Raw genomic sequence first — 19,316 nt, 5'->3', positions numbered from 1 at the left:
AAGTGTGGGACTGCAGGAGTCAGTGAAAATGTTTCAGTTGGCTGCATGAGCAGCCAAGGGCTGAGGAAAGCTATGATCCTGAGCAGAGAAAATGAAGAGCCTCATCTGCATTCATCTATGTGTGTGTCTATTATAAACACTGTTGCTTCCTGTAAGCTACACCTGGTGTCAAGGACTACCAGATGGGTGTGCTAGCCCCCATCATATGAGTTTTGTCTGTGGCACAATTGTGTCAGTTCATGGCATAATAGTGCCAATGACATAATTATGGCCATCCTTTACTACTTTGAGTATTCGTGGTCTAGTTATGGTATACTGGCAGCCATCAGTGACATATTAAGAGCATGACTGCACTATATTTAGTTTTCCCTGAAATAATTGTGGCTGCCCCATGCATAATAATGACCATGACTAATAATATGGTGGCCATCCTGGTCCTTATAGTGTCCAGACTTGGCACAATTTATACTGGAGGGCATTATTGGCATTATACAGTCGCCCTCTGTGCTATAGTGCCATGGATTATGACTGTAATACCTAAGCATTTGAAGCAGTCTGTCCATGTGAGGCATTTGAACAGGTGAGTGCCCAATTAAAATGACTACCTGATGTTTGGGGACTATATATTTCCCAAAAATGAAAACGTGTATTTTAAAGGCATTTTTTTCAAACATGGGTTTTCTTCAGGAAAATGTATTTTGTTTGCCCAAAATGGAAAGTGGTGATAGAAAAATCTGTGTATTTTCAGAAATTGATATGCTGATGAAGACAAAAGGCTGCAATTCCAAAACACATTTAAAGTTGATACTTGAAAGATATGTCAAGCTGAATTGAGGAGACTTATTGCTGTGGTTACGTCCTTTGTGCCACAAGGCATGTGAAGATTTGAATGTTACTTTATCAGTCAGGTGGGGGCATTTAGTATTTAATATTGATAAATGCTTCCCTAGCGTATCTTCTGGTACTATCACCTGGAATACTTGGGTGGCACTATGATATTCCTGCTTAGGGTGGTCATAGTTTAATGTTTACATGTGCTGTCAATATTTTACCGTGATAACATTTGCTAGTAGCTCAACAGGACTTTCCTTGAGCTGAAGTAGCTCTCAATACAGAAAAGGTTGGAGACCCCTGTTCTAACCAGTAAGCCAGCCCTTCCAGTTGACCCTCTTCCTCCCCAGCGTTCAGTGACATTACATTTTACTGTGAGGACACACACACTTAAAAAGCGTTTTAAGTCTCTTGCAGCATCCAAATGAATGCAGTTTTTGGAGTTGGTGACAAATCCTGTCCTACTATTGCAGATGACTTCTGGAGTTTTGGCCCAAACTGTACAGATGGGTCCCCAGGCCCAGTGAACCAATAGCCTTGATTACTGAGGCATTTGGCACAGCTGCGGAGTTGCTTTGACTCCTAGTTGTCTCAAGTAAGTATAACTCTTGCCCTAAAGTAACTATCTCACGCTCCAGCGATGCACAGTGTTGTCATCAATGATGTCATTTCAGATATTTCAGTAATATTATCAATGAGGTCATGGAATGTCATGAGTGATGTAATATATGAGGTACCTAGCAATGCATGGCTAGGGCGCAAGTTGTAGTTAGCTTAGGGCATGTGTTATAGTTATTTGATATAAGTGTAACTGGTGAATTTCAGTGGTTTTGTTTGCTTAAAATAGTATGTTTTAACGGACCTTTTCACCTAACTATAAAGTTCCTTTAACATTCAGTTTTTTCAGTGAATTTCAGTTTTTTTATTTTATTTTACATGAAGTAAGATGTCAATCGCCTTGCGCGCAGGGCCTGGCCTGCAGCTGCTTTTGGTTTGTTTTCAAGGAACTTCACATCAAGTTTTCCTAATTTTGGTAGGAAGCAACAGCATGATGTTGACAGGTTTGCACCTCATATTCAGCTTTACGTGACCAAGGCAGATTATTTTGCTGAACTAGAGGACCACAATCTGGTCCCATGTCATGAAAACAACCAAGAGTGCCGTACTAGCCAGGCGTCATTGCAGTACAAAGGGGTTCTCCCTGGTGAGCCAGCCGTTGAGGTCCATCGTATATAGTGCTTCCTATGGAAGTATGTGGTCTTGAATCCACTCTAGGAGTTGCAAAATGGATAATCTATGCTTATATTGGTTCTGAACATCCAGTGCTTTGAGGTAAGAAATTGAAGTGTTCCTTCAAAAAATTGCCAGATGAGTCCTACACACGTGTGTAAAATGCATACGTCTCCTTTTCGCGGTTGTAAATGGGTGAACCCCAGTGCTGCATGTTATGCCATTTCTGTGCATCCTGGCCACGCGATCTTCCTTTCCCTATGCTCCATACAAAATACTTCCTTTTCACCATCTGGTGAGGACTGAACCTGTGCTGCAGTAATTACTTTTCTCGAGAATCAATATAAGGCATTTGTTTTGTTCTTTTTTCGGTAAACAGGGTTCATGTGTTGCAGACCATTTTCAGTTTTATTTCCAAAATGATCTTTGGTACATCTAGAAGGGCAGTTGACACGTTTTCGTCTCATTTAATTTCTGCTTGTGGATTTTGACCTTTTTCTAACACGTCACTTCTAATGCCGGGCATGCTATGCAATTGACGAAGTATACCAACCAGGGCCTATTTCAATATGCTTACAGGTGTGCTGGTGCACTGACATTTTAGGGCATGGCACATACTTTACCATTTCAGTCATAATTTACTGTTTAATGACTGACCAGCGACGCTGTTTATAGTACCACATGCTGTAGGCGTTTTGCTTAGATTGAAGTCAGCGGGCCACGAATATATTATGAAAATAAATGTTCTACACTGACAATATCATCCTTCTATACTTCTGTATGCCTGTATGCAGAATATCGACAACCACGATGCTGCAAAGGTAAGCGTATGTAGGTAAGTATAGATTTACTATTCTTAACTCATGAACACATACCTTGAAGATGCAAATCCTCAAGGTACGTAGATGTGGGGTTACGAATATTAAATGGGCATTTCTGTGAATGTCACAATAGGATATGAAACCCAAGCAGACGATATCAAAAAAAGTAGCAAACATCAACAACAGAAGGCATTTTAGAATGTTTGAGATGCAGGACTGGGTAGAAAGAACCGGTTTCTCTATACTTGATGGCCCCTTTAAATCTCTACTTACCTCTGTATACTTACCGTCACAAAATTGTGGTAGTAGATAGCATGGATGTGATATTTTGGCAGGTCATTATTCAGAAAACACATTTCTATAGAGCCGGAGATCATCTTTGGGTAAATAGTGATTACTTTATGCACAACAAGATCCTGCATGAAGCCCACGTAGCATCTTCTGACCATACAGTTAACGGCAGATAACCCATTCACTGTGGAAGATCTGCTTTGGGGTTCAGCATGGAGCACAGGTGCCGGGGTCCCACAGATCCTCTAAGATAGTCTTCTGGATATAGTTGCTGGTATTTAGCGCTTCGCTGGTTCATTTGCTGCCTCCGTGCTGATCAGCTTTTTAATGTGATTCATGAATTCTGCAGATCACTGATCAATATTCGATTTTGATAGAAGAAAGTGGTAATCATTTTTCTCCCCCCTCCCTCATACTAGTAATAATTGTTTAAATAGCGTTTTATACAAATCCTGGTTGGTCCATTTTATTATTTATTACCCGTGTATTACCCTAAACTCAAAAAAGGTTCCTTGCATACATAGGTTCCTGTGCATTGGGAAACAAACGTATTTCCCGAATATTCTAGGGCGCTTGAGTGGACTGAGCACCATAGGTTTAACTCTATTCTGATCTGATCAGAAAAAAATAGTCTGAGAACTAAATTCTCCCTCAGGAAGACAAGTTTTTTTTTATTTGGGGTATTCTGAAATGACTTATTCTGCTGATCTACAATTTTAAAGTGATAGGGATTTTCATATTGGATATGCAAATTTCTATCCGAATAATAGCATCATTATATTAATATATATATGTGGCTTTCATGGCTGTTTTGGATGTTCATAAATCTTAAGTTGCCCCAAATGTGCCACCCAATTATTTGGCATTTTGAGGACCCACCTTTCTTTTTTGGTTTTTATCCTTCTTTAGTAAGGGATTCTCAAATATGTCCTCAACCATGTTAAACTGTTGATTTCACTTTGTAAACATTATTGAAAATGTCTCAGCGAGTGTCTGGCTTGTGAAGAGACACCTTGGCAACACCATTGTTTAACGGCCTTTCGTCTTTCTAGTGTGAACGAACACAAACATCACTGTTCTACATCGTTTTTAGCTTGGGCAATGAATGGGATGGAATTACCGTTAAGAGAGCTCCATTTCCAGGTCATGAAATTCCTAAATGTGTGGCGTTCGTGAATGTATCCTCGGCTGTTTCCTGCCAACCCTTGTGATTTTGGCTCAGTACGTTCCCTGTGGCACTTGTGTTAACATTTGTATGGATAAGACCAAATTGGTAAGTCCCCATCCAGCTGTGGGGTGTGCCACCGTTTGTCATCTCTGCATCGAGTTCTCAGAATCCTGCAGTTCTTCATCTCTTCGAAGCCTCTGTGCCAGGCATTCACTAAAGCAACTGAATACCAAGAAAGACTTTAGGCAAGCACACCTAGCTCCTCCTATGGTAAAGCGCTATCTTCCGCTGGTTTACCATCACCCGTGCTGTTGGGGTGCTTTGCAGAGTTCTTGGATAGTTTCTTCAGTTGAAAGTACGTTCATCCTTTAAGTAATAGAAATTAGATTGTCCAAATTGTCAGTAGGGAAAAAACATAGTTTGGCATAGACTGTCACCGAGCCCTGGTGGACCATCTGTAATCTCGTGCCTTGTTGTTCCACTTGTTTCTGAGATCGGTGTTCAGACGCCCCCTCTATGTCACATGCAGCTGCGCGGGTAATAGCCTTCACTCTGCTGGCTTGTTTGTCTGCTTCTTTACCACAGTATCTAGAATATCTGCTAACACTTTAGAGCTCCCCTTGTACTATATTCCTAAACATTCGGGCTGTTGTGTATTTTGTTCTTGAGTTATTTTGTAATGTAAAAAAACGATATGTGAAAGTGCATTTATTGCACCACCCTTCTTCGTGGTTGTTTTTGAGAACAGTTTTACTTTCACGGAGTTGTTTTTGTTTAAAGTTGCCAAAAGGTCTTCATAATATACATTAAAAAAATAATACTCAAAAGAATTAATCGGACTAACTGGGTAAACTGTGTTCTGAGCGAGATAACGTCATTCGTGCAATATCTGGGCCTGAAAGAGCCCTGTCCATCATCGCAGCCTAAAGTTTTAGGGATCTCCCTAGGCTCTCCCCCAAATGGGGAGAGCCAGCATTTATGATGACCGTGGCGGGACCAGCTCTAACTGCCAAGGTGGCTGCCCTTTGGGGACGCCATGTGTATGCCCACTTTCCTAGCAGGTCTATCTCTCCCGTGCCATGCAGGGGAACTTTTGCGGTGGGTGGAGGTGGCAAGGGGCATGGTTCCCCAAGTACGCCTAACAAAAGGCGTGGCGAGGTGGTAAAAGCCTGTTTGCTGACCCCCTAGTCTGTGGACAATGCCACCCACAACATAGAGGCGCTTCAGCAATGGCAGGAGCCGCTGCAGCCCGGGACGACCTTTTGTTTCCCACCTGGCCTACACCATTGCAGTTAGTGCTATTTACATGTTTTAACAGGGCTTAGTCATGTCCTTGAGTTAGGTTTGTGGCAGTCTTGTTATTTGTACATTCTTGTTTTCTGTCACATGGTGTTTAACTGTTAACCTTTTCAGGAGCTTGGGGTATTCTTATATTGATGCCTTTATCATATTGGGCAGGGTGAGTTCATGGTTGGTAGAGACACTTCAGGTTGCCTTGGCATCTCTAAAGAGCTCAGAACTCCTGTCACCAGTGTCATCTGGACTTCAAAGGGGGGTGCTCGCAGCATTCCATAAAGAATCTGCAATTTAGCGAGGGGTTGTGGTGATCGCTTACACAGCCCTTACCCACCTTTACGCTTGCACATTGGGTGCTTCTGGATATTGGCCATATGGGGGGATAAGGACGCAGTATGTGCCAGGAGACCAGGGCATGGCTCAACTGTGATGGGGCTACACATGTAGGGTTGCTTTTGGGTGAGCAGGTCTCCTGCATTTATTAATTAAAAAGACAAGAAGGAACTTGCTTATTAGCGTTGGTCCTTCAAAGACTTAACAGAGAGCAAAGATTGCTGCATAAGAGTGGCAGTCCGCTTTGCGAGGGGGCGACCCCTTTAGAAGGCTCTCCAAATTGCATCGGTGCCAGGGGAATTCGGTGGAAGGGCCTGCCATGAGATCACAGAATGCACATGAGGAAAATGGGAAGTGATGAGTTGTAGATGACTCGATGTCTAGCATACTCTACAACATTGGAGAGCTGTTTCACATTTATGTAAATAACTGTAGACTTGTTTAGATGTTTGATATGTATAGAATATAACGCTGTGAAGTAATGTATTGCATTTTTCCTAATAATTAAATAGGGCCTGAGATTTGTTATCTGTACCCAAGACAAGTTCTTGGTCTTAGGCTTTCGTCTTACGGGTGAGGGGGTTTGGTGGCTAGGGGTACTGTACTTTGAGTATGACTTTCAGAGGGGAGGAGGGCCTTGACGAGTCCTTAAAATAATCGTGCTGCAACCCCATGCTCTACAGAAAAAATTAAGTTGGCACTAACATGCCACCTTGATGGAGCACCATCTCTAAGTAAAATGGGCACATCTGCAATGCTTTCTCCTTGTGTCCCCCCTCCCCCCGTTTTTAGTACTTCTCCTTGATTTTCCCTCGTTTTCACTGCATTTTCCTTGCTTTTTCCTGTTTTTGAGTCTCTTCTCCTAGGTTTCTCTTCGTTTTTATTGCTTTCTCCTTGTTTTTTCCCACCTTGCTGCTCCCACCTGCTGCTTTTCCCTGCCTCCGCCTATCCACGCCCACCTCTTCCAGCGCCCCTCCCAGGACCTACTTAATGGAGGCCGCATCACAACTCCATTGAGAAGACCCCAGGCCCAACTCTCGCCATGCTGCTGCATCGCTCTTTCTCCTGTCTTCTTGCTTTTTCCAGTTTTTTTGAGGGCCTCCTCCTTGCTTTCCCCTCGTTTAAAAAAAATTAAAAAGCAGCTAGCAACTCCAGCGCAAAGAGATCCTCATGTGTAATTTGCAGCGCTTTATAAATCCTGGATTGATTGAACGAGCTAGGATAGGTTTCACATTACCACCACTAGTTAAAAAAGTGCATCTTCTCCACGGTACACAGAAGCACCCGTCTGTCACACCAATACTCTTGCATACATTCTGGTACTGACGTCCAATGAGTTTATTTGGGGGCTAACTGACGAGGAGGCCTCTAGCAGTAAATTATGCTTCCAAGCTCGTATTTGGCTGAAGGGCCCCGTGTCCCTGACGCTTGTGTGAGACCAGCTCGGACTTATGCTCTTTATAACTCGTATATTCCGAGAGCTGGAAAGGCTTGCGCTGCTGCATATACTTTACTTGTTCTGAGTGTGAGGGACTTTGTAGGTAATTTCACTATACAGAAGCTGTAAACTTTGTCGCTGTTTGAGCACCGTTGCCAGGCTGCAGTTGCATAGGAGCCGGAACCAAAGAATCATACTTTACAGTAGTATATTTTGCAAGATCAAGCTTGAAACCTATTTCAGGTGTTTTCACTCTTTATGGAGTAGCTTGAATTAATCCAGCTCTTTATTTCCCAGGCTTCTTTTCTAACCGGTTAGCTTCTGCTGAGTATCTTTTGCACTCCCTTGATGTGAAAAGATCTTTCAATTGTTGGTTGGATATGCTGAAATACTTGAAGACTTGAAGACTCACGCATCTGATATCAAGAAACAAACTGTTTCAAAACAAGACATTGCTTTTACTTCCTCTCTTCTCATAAACTCTAGAAGCAGTATTGCTTCTGTTCTCTCAGCCCCCGCCCCCGTAAGATCTGGACGGAAACAATGTGAACTGTGCTGCTCCCTCCCTCTGTAAGCCCTGGACAGGAGCAGTTTTCCTGGGCTCAACCTCCCTCTGTAAGCTCTGGACAGGAGCAGTGTTACCTGTGCTCTGTCCTCCCTCTGTAAACCCTGGACAGGAGCAGTGTTACCTGGGCTGCTCCCTCCTTCTGTCATCTCTGGACAGGAGCAGTTTTACCTGTGTTGCTCCCTCCCTCTGTAAGCCCTGTACAGGAGCAGTGTTACCTGTGCTCTTCCCTCCCTCTATAAGCTCAAAGCAGGAGCAGTGTTGCCTGGGCTGCTCCCTCCCTCTGTCAGCTGTGGACAGGAGCAGTGTTACCTGTGCTCTGTCCTCCCTCTGTAAGCCCTGGACAGGAGCAGTGTTACGTGGGCTCTGTCCTCTCTCTGTAAGCTCTGGACAGGAGCAGTATTACCTGTGCTCCTCCCTCTCTGTAAGTACTCCTTAAGACCCCTATTGTGCTTTTTTTCTGCCCCACTGTTGGATCCAGAGTGGACAGGCTGTCCTATCCCTCTGACATTTCTCTAACAGGCTGCAGGCTAGGGGCTGCTTTCAGAGCATGACGGGGTCCCATTACAGCTATTGCTCTTGGACCCCTTCTAGCATCGGCCTCCTGCAGAGCGGAACAGGTTTGCCAGGGCTGATTTTAATTTCTGTTCTAGCCCAGGTTGGATCTCGACGGGCGCAGAGTTACCTGTTCTATTCCCGCCGGCTCTGCAGAGGAGGTGTTACCTGTTCTACCCCTCCTCACAAGCTTTTGACAGGAACCTTCTTGTATTGTATAGCTCCTCCCCCAAAGCGGTGTACAAGAGCATTGTTGCTTGTTTTTTTATCTGCCTTCCCACTTGTAAAGTTACCAAATAACTGTTTTCTGGGACACTGTCCCACTTAAAGTTTCATTTAACAACTGAATGCATTCTGTGAGTTGTAATTCAAGTTCGCCTTTATTGAACCAATTCGACTAAAATATTATATTTCTGTTGACTATTGAAAGATGAATTGGACTGGAGCGGTAGCTCTGGTATCCTGGCGTCATCTGGTAATCTATCCCTGTGACGCTGAAAAGGAGCAGTGTTACCCGTCCTGCTCCTCCCTGTGCACAAGTGGTAATAGGTGTGCTTCACTCACTCAAGCTGTACAAAGGAGAGTTTTCCTTGTGTTTTGTTTCTGCTCCCTGAGTTCTGGAGAGGGTCTGTGTTCCTTGCCTGTATTCCCCGTGCCCTGGGTGGGAGAAGTGTTCTTCCCAATCCATGATTTAATACAGAAAAGCTGCGTTTCTAGCTTGTGATTTCCCCCATTCCCCAGTCTGGGCAGGAGTGCTGCTACCAGCCTCCATTTCTCTATCCTCCACTGAGTGGGACTGGTGCAGTCTCAGCTCCGCGTCCACTATATTCAGCACTAGACAGGAGTTGTGGCTCCCTCTCTTCACCTCCTCCTTTCAAGAAGTTACCTGGTAAGGAAAAATGTTACTTGTGCTGACCCTGTCCCCTCATTTGTAAGCTCTGTACAGAGGCAGTGGTACACTTTCTTTATCTCTAGTCCACCTGCCTTCTTGTGACCTGTGCCAATCGCTGGGCCCTGTAGGCTCTGCTAGGAGCAGTGTTATCTGTGCCCATCGCTGGGCCCTGTAGGTTCTGCTCTGCTATGAGCAGTATGACCTGTGACCATCGCCAGGCCCTGTAGGTTCTGCTAGGAGCAGGGTGACCTGTGCCCATCGCCGAGCCCTATAGGTTCTTCCAGGAGCAGGGTGACCTGTGCCCGTTGCCGGGCCCTGTAGGTTCTGCTCTGCTAGGAGCAGTGTGACCTGTGCCCATCTCCGGCCCCTGTAGGATCTGCTAGGAGCAGTGTTATCTGTGCCCATCGCTGGGCCCTATAGGTTCTGCTGGGAGCAGTATTACCTGTGCCCATCGCCGGGATGTGTAGATTCTGCTAGGAGCAGTGTTACCTGTGCCCATCTCTGATTCCTGTAGGTTCTGCTAGGAGCAGTGCTATCTGTAACCGTCTCCAGCCCCTGTAGGTTCTGCTAGGAGCAGTGTTACCTGTGCCCATCTCCGACCCCTGTAGGTTCTTTGCCCCTGTAGGTTCTGCTAGGAACAGTGTTACCTGTGCCCATCTCCGGCCCCAGTAGGTTCTACCAGGAGCAGTGTTACCAGTGCCCATTGTGAGAAGTTGGCCTGATATATGATGTCACTAATTCTAGTGTACACCTTGTATCAGTCCAAACAACCCTTATGGTTATTGGTTGTAAAGTCAACCTTATAGACCAGCTATCCTAGTGGTAGCATGGACAAGAGCAGTCTTAGGCTAAACTCTGTATGGCATGTGAAGCCAGCTGTTATACCATATGTAATCCCTTGAATACCAAATGAAAGGACACCACAACAGATATATATAAAAATAGAATGTATTTATTCTAGTCAAACCCTCAGCACTCTTTATGAGATTCGAGGCAAGTACAACACAGTCTTATTTAAGCATACATTAAGTCACACAGGTAAGTAATACAGTTAGGCCCTAGGGGCCACGCAAACCATATACTAAGTAAGTGGTATAAGAACCACTGTCATGAACACAGGATAGGCCTAGGCCTAGGCCTAGGGAATCGCTGGGGCTACACTACACTACCAAAGGTTAGGAAGTGGGAGGCCCACGGGATTCAGGTGCAGAGTGGAAACACTCACGCGTGATGCGTAAAAGTCGATAGAAATAGTAGTTATTAGAAATTAACAGTTTTAGGACACTTCTGGAATAGCTAGGAGTTCGAGACTTGGAAACTAGACCCTAGGATAGTCAATACCCTTGTGAGCACCGGAGTACTCAAGTTACCTAGCCCACGGGCTGCGGGTGCATAGGTGTGAACTTGCATCAGGTTTCGTCGTTGACTCCTATGGATGCCTGAAGGAAAGTTGCTGACAGGCAGTCAGTGAAGAGTGTCCGGTGGATCCCAAGGATGGAATCAAGAAGGAAGGATACCTGCAAGCAGAAGGGACAGAGTCTAGGTCACCAGCCAGGAGCCGGGAAGGAACCAGGAAGGAACCAGGCGATGTCGTGCAGATGCAGGTGAAGAGGTGAAGCTTGTCGCAGCAGCCACGGGTACCAGGAGACGTCGAGGACGACCAGGACCAGGAGGCGAGCTGTCCCACGAAGGCTCTTGCTGTCGGCGGCGTCGATGTCAAGTTAGGACCCAACAAGCCTTGGCAAGCGGAACCCACGCAGAATGGAGGACTTGCTTCTGGTGCAGACCAGGAAGGTCTGGGGTGCTTCTCTTTCACAGAGGAGTGAGTGCCAGTCTTGAGGAGCCGGACCAGCAAGGTGAAATCAAAGGTTCGTCGTCGCCGAGGTCACTAGCCGGACAACACGTTGAGCAACTCAGGTGCAGAAGGGCCCCTCGCAGAACACGTGAAGTGTGGGGAGCTGATCTTCTTTGCAGATGGTGCTCGGGATGGGGGCTTCTCAATTCCCCAATCACAGCCTCGAGGAAGCCTCAGAAGTCGCACTAGTCAGTTACTAGCCACTTTTCCCAAATCGCAGGTCCCACGTCCCTCGTCGCCTCCACGGGTCTCAGCTTTGCTGTAGAGGTGGATCTGGTTCAGAGGTGTCTGGAAGTCTTGGCGCTGGTCAGTCTCTGCAGTCGTCCCTTGTAGGATCAGTCGCAAAGCAAGCAGCGGTCGCTGGATGGTGCCTGGTTGCCCAGGGTGGTCACTCCTTGGCCACAAGGGAGATTCTTCAGTCTTCTTACTGAGGTCGAATGTCGAAGGTCTAGAGTTTCTGTTCAAGTTGCGATTCAGGATAATCTAATTTCTGCAGGGCTCAGCTACTTACTGATATACTGGGCTAGTGGGCTGGGCTACCTGCAAGGTCCCTCCTATGGGTGGGACCAGGAAGGGGAGTGGTTACACCCCCTTTCCTTTGTCCAGTTTCGCGCCAGAGCTGGGTCTGGAGTGCCCCAGCACTGGTTTGAACTGGACTATGCATGGAGCACCTTGTGTGCCCCAGGCATGTCTCATTCCTTTCAGCCCTCCCTGCCCCAATACACTAAAGTCTGTCTGGCACCTCCCCAAGCAGGAAACCTATTGTCGAGGCCTCCCTGGCTGGGAGGGCTCCCAGCTGCAGGAGGTCAGACTCATGTCTGTGGCAGCAGCATCCATTTTGTGATGCTGAGGCTTTGGTTAGAGTTAAACAGCGCAGTAGGATTTTAACATGTCTCTCCCTCTAGAAGGGGGGATAATATCCTCATCACCAGAAATGGTATGGGGGTATTATTCCAAAGTGTTAGACACCTTACACGACATTTTTTGATAAAGCCAAACCATAGTTACCATAACCGTTTAAGATTATAAGGTACTTTAAGAGTATATGGTAGGCTATATCATAGAACAGTTATAAGGACATGGTTCCGAAAGCTGCAGACAGGCTCAGCTCATGCTAGAGCACCATCTCACATGTTACCAAGCACTCTGCCTCCAGGATTGTTAAGGCCTGCCATAGGAGTGGCTGATAGGTACACATGTGTCTATTTTAAGGGTAGATATAGGTATACTATATCTAAGCAAGGGGTGATTACACGACCTTGCCCCAGCTGAGTGATCAGCCAGTTGTGTCTGATTGGAAGGCCAGGCCAGGGGTGGCATAATACATGCTGCAGCCCCTGGGAGGCCTAGGGTACACCTATGCCCTGGGTACCTAGGGTACACTGTACAGGGGCCAATAAGGTGATCCTTACCAATTGGGTATGTACCTAGGGTACATGGAGTCCATTTTAAAGAGAGAGCAGACAGCCTGAGACCCTGAATGGCAGGATCTCAGGCCAACTAAGTCGAAAAACCAGCTAGACACTAGGCAAAATGTTGGGGGTAACCATAGTCAGATATCCACCTTCCTACACCCATCTCCGGCCCCTGTGGGTTCTGCTAGGGACAATGTTACCTATGCTTGTCTCTGATGTCTGTAGGTTCTGCTAGGAGCAGTGTTACCTGTGGTTATCTCCAATCCCTGTAGGTTCTGCTAGGAGCAGCGTTACCTGTACCCGTCTCCAGCCCCTGTAGGTTCTGCTAGGTGCAGTGTTACCTGTGCCCATCGCCGTGCCCTGTAGGTTCTCCTCTGCTAGGAGCAGTGTGACCTGTGCCCATCGCCGGGTCCCGTAGGTTCTCCTCTGCTAGGAGCAGTGTGACCTGTGCCCATCTCCGGCCCCTGTAAGTTCAGCGCCCTTGTAGGTTCTGCTAGGAGCAGTGTTACCTATGCTTATCTCTGGCTCCTGTAGGTTCTGCTAGGAGCAGTGTTACCTGATGATGGATTAAACCCAGATCAGTTGACTGGGGGTGAGTGCTTGCAATGTTCAACACTCCGTCCATCATCCCCTTTGGTTTTGCTTTGTTCGCCCTAAGTTGGCAGGGTATGCCCAGACGAGGGTCCCTTGCTCACTTTGCCACTGGATTCAAGCTAGCCTGGCTGATGACGGCTGATTAGCCAGAAACCGGTCCCAGGATGCTTGTTTCTGGTCCGGGCAAGGCATGGCTTGGCAGTTCGGGCTGGACTGTTCCCATGAGGCACAGGGTCAGACTGATTTGCATATGGCCATGTCTGAACTGGGGTGGCGGAGTGAGCTAAAGAATGATGATGGATTAAACCCAGATCAGTTGACTGGGGGTGAGTGCTTGCAATGTTCAACACTCCGTCCATCATCCCCTTTGGTTTTGCTTTGTTCGCCCTAAGTTGGCAGGGTATGCCCAAACGTGGGTCCCTTGCTCACTTTGCCACTGGACTCAAGCTAGCCTGGCTGATGATGGCTGATTAGCCAGAAACCGGTCCCAGGATGCTTGTTTCTGGTCCAGGAAAGACATGGCTTGGCAGTTCAAGCTGGATTGTTCCCATGAGGTACAGGGTCATACTGATTTGCATATGGCCATGTCTGAACTGGGGTGGCGGAGTGAGCTAAAGAATGATGATGGATTAAACCCAGATCAGTTGACTGGGGGTGAGTGCTTGCAATGTTCAACACTCCGTTCATCATCCCCTTTGGTTTTGCAGTGTTACCTGTGCCCATCTACGGGCCCTGTAGGTTCTACTAGGAGCAGTGTTATCTGTGCCCATCTATGGCCCCTGTAGGTTCTGCACCCCTGTAGGTTCTGCTAGGAGAAGTGTTACCTGTGCCCATCTCCTGCCCCAGTAGGTTCTACTAGGAGCAGTGTTACCTGTGCCCATCTACGGCCCCTGTAGGTTCTGCTAGGGGCAGTGTTACCTGTGCCCATTTCCGAGAACTGGATCAGGGTTCGACTAGGCAAAGGCACATAGTTATCAAGACAAATTTAAACATCCCAGGGTTTAAAACAAGGGTGCATTCTTGCACCATACCTATTTAATTTATTTTTATCTGATCTAACAGATGCTTTGGGCAAAGATCGCTCATCCACCTAAATTTGCAGATAGACATATTTCAAATCTATTATATGCCCATGGCATTATTCTATCAAGTCAAACAAAACTAGGACTACAACGTTTTAGAAAAAGAATATCAAAATACTCCATGGAGAACAGGATGGTAATAAATGAAGCTAAAAGTAATGGAAGTTAATAACCAGGCACTGAAACGCAGTAAATATAAATGGCATTTGCAAAATCGACAATTAGAACAAGTGAAAATCTATAAATACCTGGGTGTTTTGTTCGATGACAAGGGCTCATTTTGTCAACATAAAACAGAGCTGATAAAGAGAAGTAACTGCCTACTTATGGCATCTCGTACATTGCAGAGGTCCTTGGGAGGGCTTAGTTATCTCCCACTGCTAAAGGTAATACATGCAAAATTGTTGCCAGGCATCACCAATGGTAGTGAAGGACTTTGCGGCAAGGACTCTGTAACCCTAAATAATGTTATTACCAAAGCCTTTAAGTTTTTGTTTTGGCTTCCCTCCAATGCATCACCTGCACAAATTAGATTGGAATTTGGTATTTCCAATCAGCACATTGCAAGGATGCGTCAATATATAAAGGTATGGAAAGGAATAAAAACAAATTCTTCCAATCTATTGTGTTGCTTACTCTGGAAAGAAATGCAATTGAATCAAAGTTCACAATTTTGGAAATATTTACAAATAGCCTTGGAGGAGTTATCTGCACATGATGTTTGGGATATGGCTATAACCTCAACATCCTTCAACAAGCATTAAAAATGCAACAGGTCTCGTCTTTGTCCAAGTTGGAGCATTTGTTTTTAGCAAATGGTGTTTCTTTTTAGAAGTATTTTTATTATTGTGTTACCATTTTTCAATGTACATAATATGCATATTTATGCATGCATTTAGAGGTTTCGTTATTTAGATATGCAGATGTATTATATGTATATAGGTATATAATAGCATAGTGTGCATACATATACAGATATATACATGTATAAAAGCATATATTAGTGAGAGTAGTAGAGAGAGAGTAGTAGAGTTAATAGTAGTGAGTAATAGAGAGTGAGTAGTAGAGAGTGAGTAGTTAGTAGAGAGCGAGTAGTAGAGAGCGTAGTAGAGTGTGTAGTAAAGAGTGTAGTAGAGTAGTAGAGAATAGGAGAGAGAGTAGTAGAGAGTAGTAGAGTAGTGAACAGTAGAGTCTTGCTGCAGATATCCCTCTGAAGCCACATGTTGTGTGTGCGTACGGTACACGCTAATTCACAATAAACACACCAGGGGGTGAAGCTGCCGTGCACACGCCTGGTATTTAGTACAACGTTTGGAAGTTACGAGCTCCGAGAGGAGTGAGTTCCTTCTGCACTGAAGTTGTTCTGTGCACCCGCCTGCGATTTTGATACCCTCCGAGGGTGCGGAGGGACAATCTAGTGAAATAAGTGAAAATTCCAAGTCAAAACGAAACATTTGTAAGTAATTCGGCACAGTCTGTAGGCATGAATGAACGAGGGCCCGGCGTCCTTTCAACAAAGCGCAGACACACACACATCTGCCTAAGTGTCACTTGACAACGAACAGAGGCTGCACCAGAGTGTGAAAAGGACATGTTGGGGCTCGTACGCCTCCGTATGCAAATGCCTCCTTCTCTTCATCGTTCTAGTGACTTTATCTACCCCCAAATATTGTGTCACTGTACGGCAAGATTGATTTTTTTTTGTTAGTTTGTTTTTCTAATGAGCAAACTAATAGTTTCCAAGGTATTACACTTCACTCTGAACGAGCAGATTTCTTTCCTTTTCCTTAGTTTCTTTTATATACGTGTTTGTATTTTTTGCATGGTATGGCTGACGTTAAAAATGTATTTATTGCTAAGTTTTCATTGTTTTAGTGAAATCTTAAACACGTCTGCACCAATAAAATCACCCGAGTTTACAAGGAAACCAAGCGTGAATGTGTATTCTGGCAATAACAATGCATACTTACAAAGTTCGAGCTCCATTTGCTTTAAACAGTACTATCCAACGCATCTAACTCTACTAACTCAAACTCATCCTCACTCAACTGGTGCAAGGATGTTACACTTTGCAATGATTTATTCAAATTATGTATTTTTTTTTAAGTATTTGAAACTCGAGCCGTACCAAATTGAGCTCATGATTTTCGCTCCATCCACTGCCACGGTGTACCTCCCGCAAATCTTCCGGATCCGATCAAACATGAACAAATTATTTCCTTTTAAAAAGGGAAGAACACATTTTCCAAGACAATCTGGCAACACCTTGCATTCCGTTCACTGATCACTTAAAAAACAGCGATATCCAGAGCCCTTAAACTGCCACTTTCCTTGTCTGCTGCCGGTTATGCAGCTACGTGAACTACAAAGAAAAAGGGATGGAGGGGGTGGAGAACGGATAAAAGGGTAATTACAATATACAGGTGGGACAAATACTCAAAATATGGGGTGGACATAGACGGTCAGGTGGTATGAGTGTTAGTAGGGCTGAGGCAGTTTGCAACACGATGGAAGTGCACATACCAGCTTCAGTAAGCAGTGGAAGAACTGATGGAGGCAGCAAAGAACGGTTGAACTGATAGACAGAGGAACGGGTAGGGATATGAGCTTCCGGATAACTATAAAAAAAATGTAGATGGACGGGGTGGGTGTGTGCAGTTAAAGATCAATACACGGTTAAATGGATTTGTGAGCAGATAGCACAGTGAGTTGCATGAACAGAGAGTATGCGGGATGGGTTCCCAGCCAGTGCGTCTATGAAAAGTGGGGCTCTCACCGGGACAGGAGCGACAACTTTTGCTCCAGCATGCCCTCCAGTGCTGGGCCTGCTTGGACATCCAGTGCTCCACACCTCTTCGTCTGTAGCAGCCCTCCAGCATGAGCCTGAAGTCGGCTACGAAGTCGCCCAGGTCCTGATAGCGCCCCTGATGGAAGCCCTCCTCCATGGCCATCAGTCCTGGTTCTTCCTCCGTCTCCCCCTGTAGAAAGGCCGCTACCAGGGGCCGGTTCTTCTCCAGCAGAAAGTCTCTCAAGATGCACATCCCCTGGTGCAGCTCGGGGCTCAGAGCCTGCTCCCAGCCGGGCACCTCGGACCCTGTCTCCTCCTCCTCCATGGGCCCCGTCGCAGCACCGCGCCGACAGGGGTATAGGGACTCCTAGCTCACGGGGCTTGCTTATTACCCGGTATCTGCCTCAGGCTACGGTACTAAGGGAGGGGGGTGGGGTAAAATCAATGGGGACACGGCAAGTAGGGGGCAGCGACAGGGCACGCATGAAAAAAAAGCTAATAAAATGTGCGTTTGTTTTGTTAAACCACTGGCCTCTATCAGGAATAGTAAAAAAAAAAAAAGAACATTTTTGAAATCGAATATCATAAATACAGATTTTTTTTGCTTCTTCTGCCCAAACACTCACTCATGGTAAGGGAGAAACCGCACAGCTTCACTTTGTTGAACTCCGTATTTTCCACGGTGTGCTTATTGCCAGCTGAACAAGCGCTCGACAGGCAGCCACGGTTTATTTTTGCATCTCGCTTTCACTTTAAAGTGAAAGCGAGATGCAAAAATAAGCTGCGGAGCTTGTCTTTATGGGGCCATGTATTTAAACACATGGCCCCATAAAAATAAGAAACCTTTTGCGACGCACTGAAGGCAGACAAGCCCGTCCAAGTGGGACGGCTCAAAAAGCCAAAAGTGAACGTCACAAAGAGCACTTTCCCAATGGCTGGCCACCGTTTTGCATAAACAGTGACGCCAGCCAATGGGAAATAGTGGCGGAGCTTAAAGCCCTTTACAGAAAATACCCCAAAACGTTAAATCTCGCAACCGAGACTGCGCATGTGCGCAGCCCACACCAGCCGAGACCTAAAAAGGCACTTAGCAGAATAACAAAACGAATATCATTGCTGAGAGATAGAGTTGTTCTCAAAAAGAGCACATATATGGATGATTCTGAATGAATATAAGATTTCCAAATTGCAGCTTTACCTAGAAATACCTTGGTTAGCAAAAATAAAAATCATATTTATTAAAGTGAGATTTGGCTATCTTCCAGGATCAATGCATGCAATGTCATGGTTGCGACCTTCTAAGTTGATCCCCTACAGACTATGCAACCAATGGTAAGAAAAAATGATCCACTTAGTTTGCATATGACCAGCAATGATGGAAGGAAGGAGATATTAAAAAAGCCATTTTAATAACTGAGAAGTACGAACTTGTAGACCAGCTCTGGTAGTCTGTTTTAAGCCAACGGATATAATCATGAATGCAAACTTCACAACATTTTTGACCTTCGTAAAAAAGGAAACTAGAATCGTGTGACTTGAGCGTAGCAAACTTGGTTGTTTGTATTTATAGAAACACCGTTAAAAAGGCTTTTAAACCATCTAGTATAGAAATCGAATTTGAACAGGACTATTTGCACTTAAAAAAAGACATGCATATATAAATATATATACGATGGACATAAAATAGGGTATTAAGATTAATGATTTTATTTGGTATAATTGTCCTTTTATATATAATGACATGAATTGTAGATCTGTAATATGGAGGAATCAAATTGGCCCATGTTACTTTAAAAAAAAAAAAATGTTTCCTGTATGCTACTTTACTGCTCATGCTTTCATTGGTCCTTGGAACTGAAGCACTGCTTTTATCATGGTTGTGTAATTGATTATATCACATTGTATAATTTTAATTAATCAATCAATAGAATTGAATTGTGCCCATTTCCGGCCCCTGTAGGTTCTGCTAGGACTAGGAGCAGTGTACCTGTGCTCGCTGGACGGGAGCAGTGTTGCCTGTGCTTGTCTCTGATGCCTGTAGGTTCTACTGGGAGTAGCGTTACCTGAGGTTATCTCTGATCCCTGTGGGTTCTGCTAGGGGCAGTGTTACCTGTGCCCATTTCCGGCCCCTGTAGGTTCTGCTGGGACTAGGAGCAGTGTAC

At 45.3% G+C, this 19,316-nt stretch overlaps 1 protein-coding gene across 6 annotated transcripts in view; it reads left to right on the top strand.

Moving 5' to 3' along the window:
- Positions 1-19,316, top strand: part of KIFC3 (kinesin family member C3) — a 325,817-nt gene that overhangs the window by 143,610 nt on the left and 162,891 nt on the right. The window lies entirely within an intron of this gene.

The sequence above is a fragment of the Triturus cristatus genome, chromosome 12, assembly GCF_964204655.1.
Source record: "Triturus cristatus chromosome 12, aTriCri1.1, whole genome shotgun sequence".
NCBI classification, from domain to species: domain Eukaryota; kingdom Metazoa; phylum Chordata; class Amphibia; order Caudata; family Salamandridae; genus Triturus; species Triturus cristatus.
This window is presented reverse-complemented; position numbering and strand designations above follow the sequence as displayed.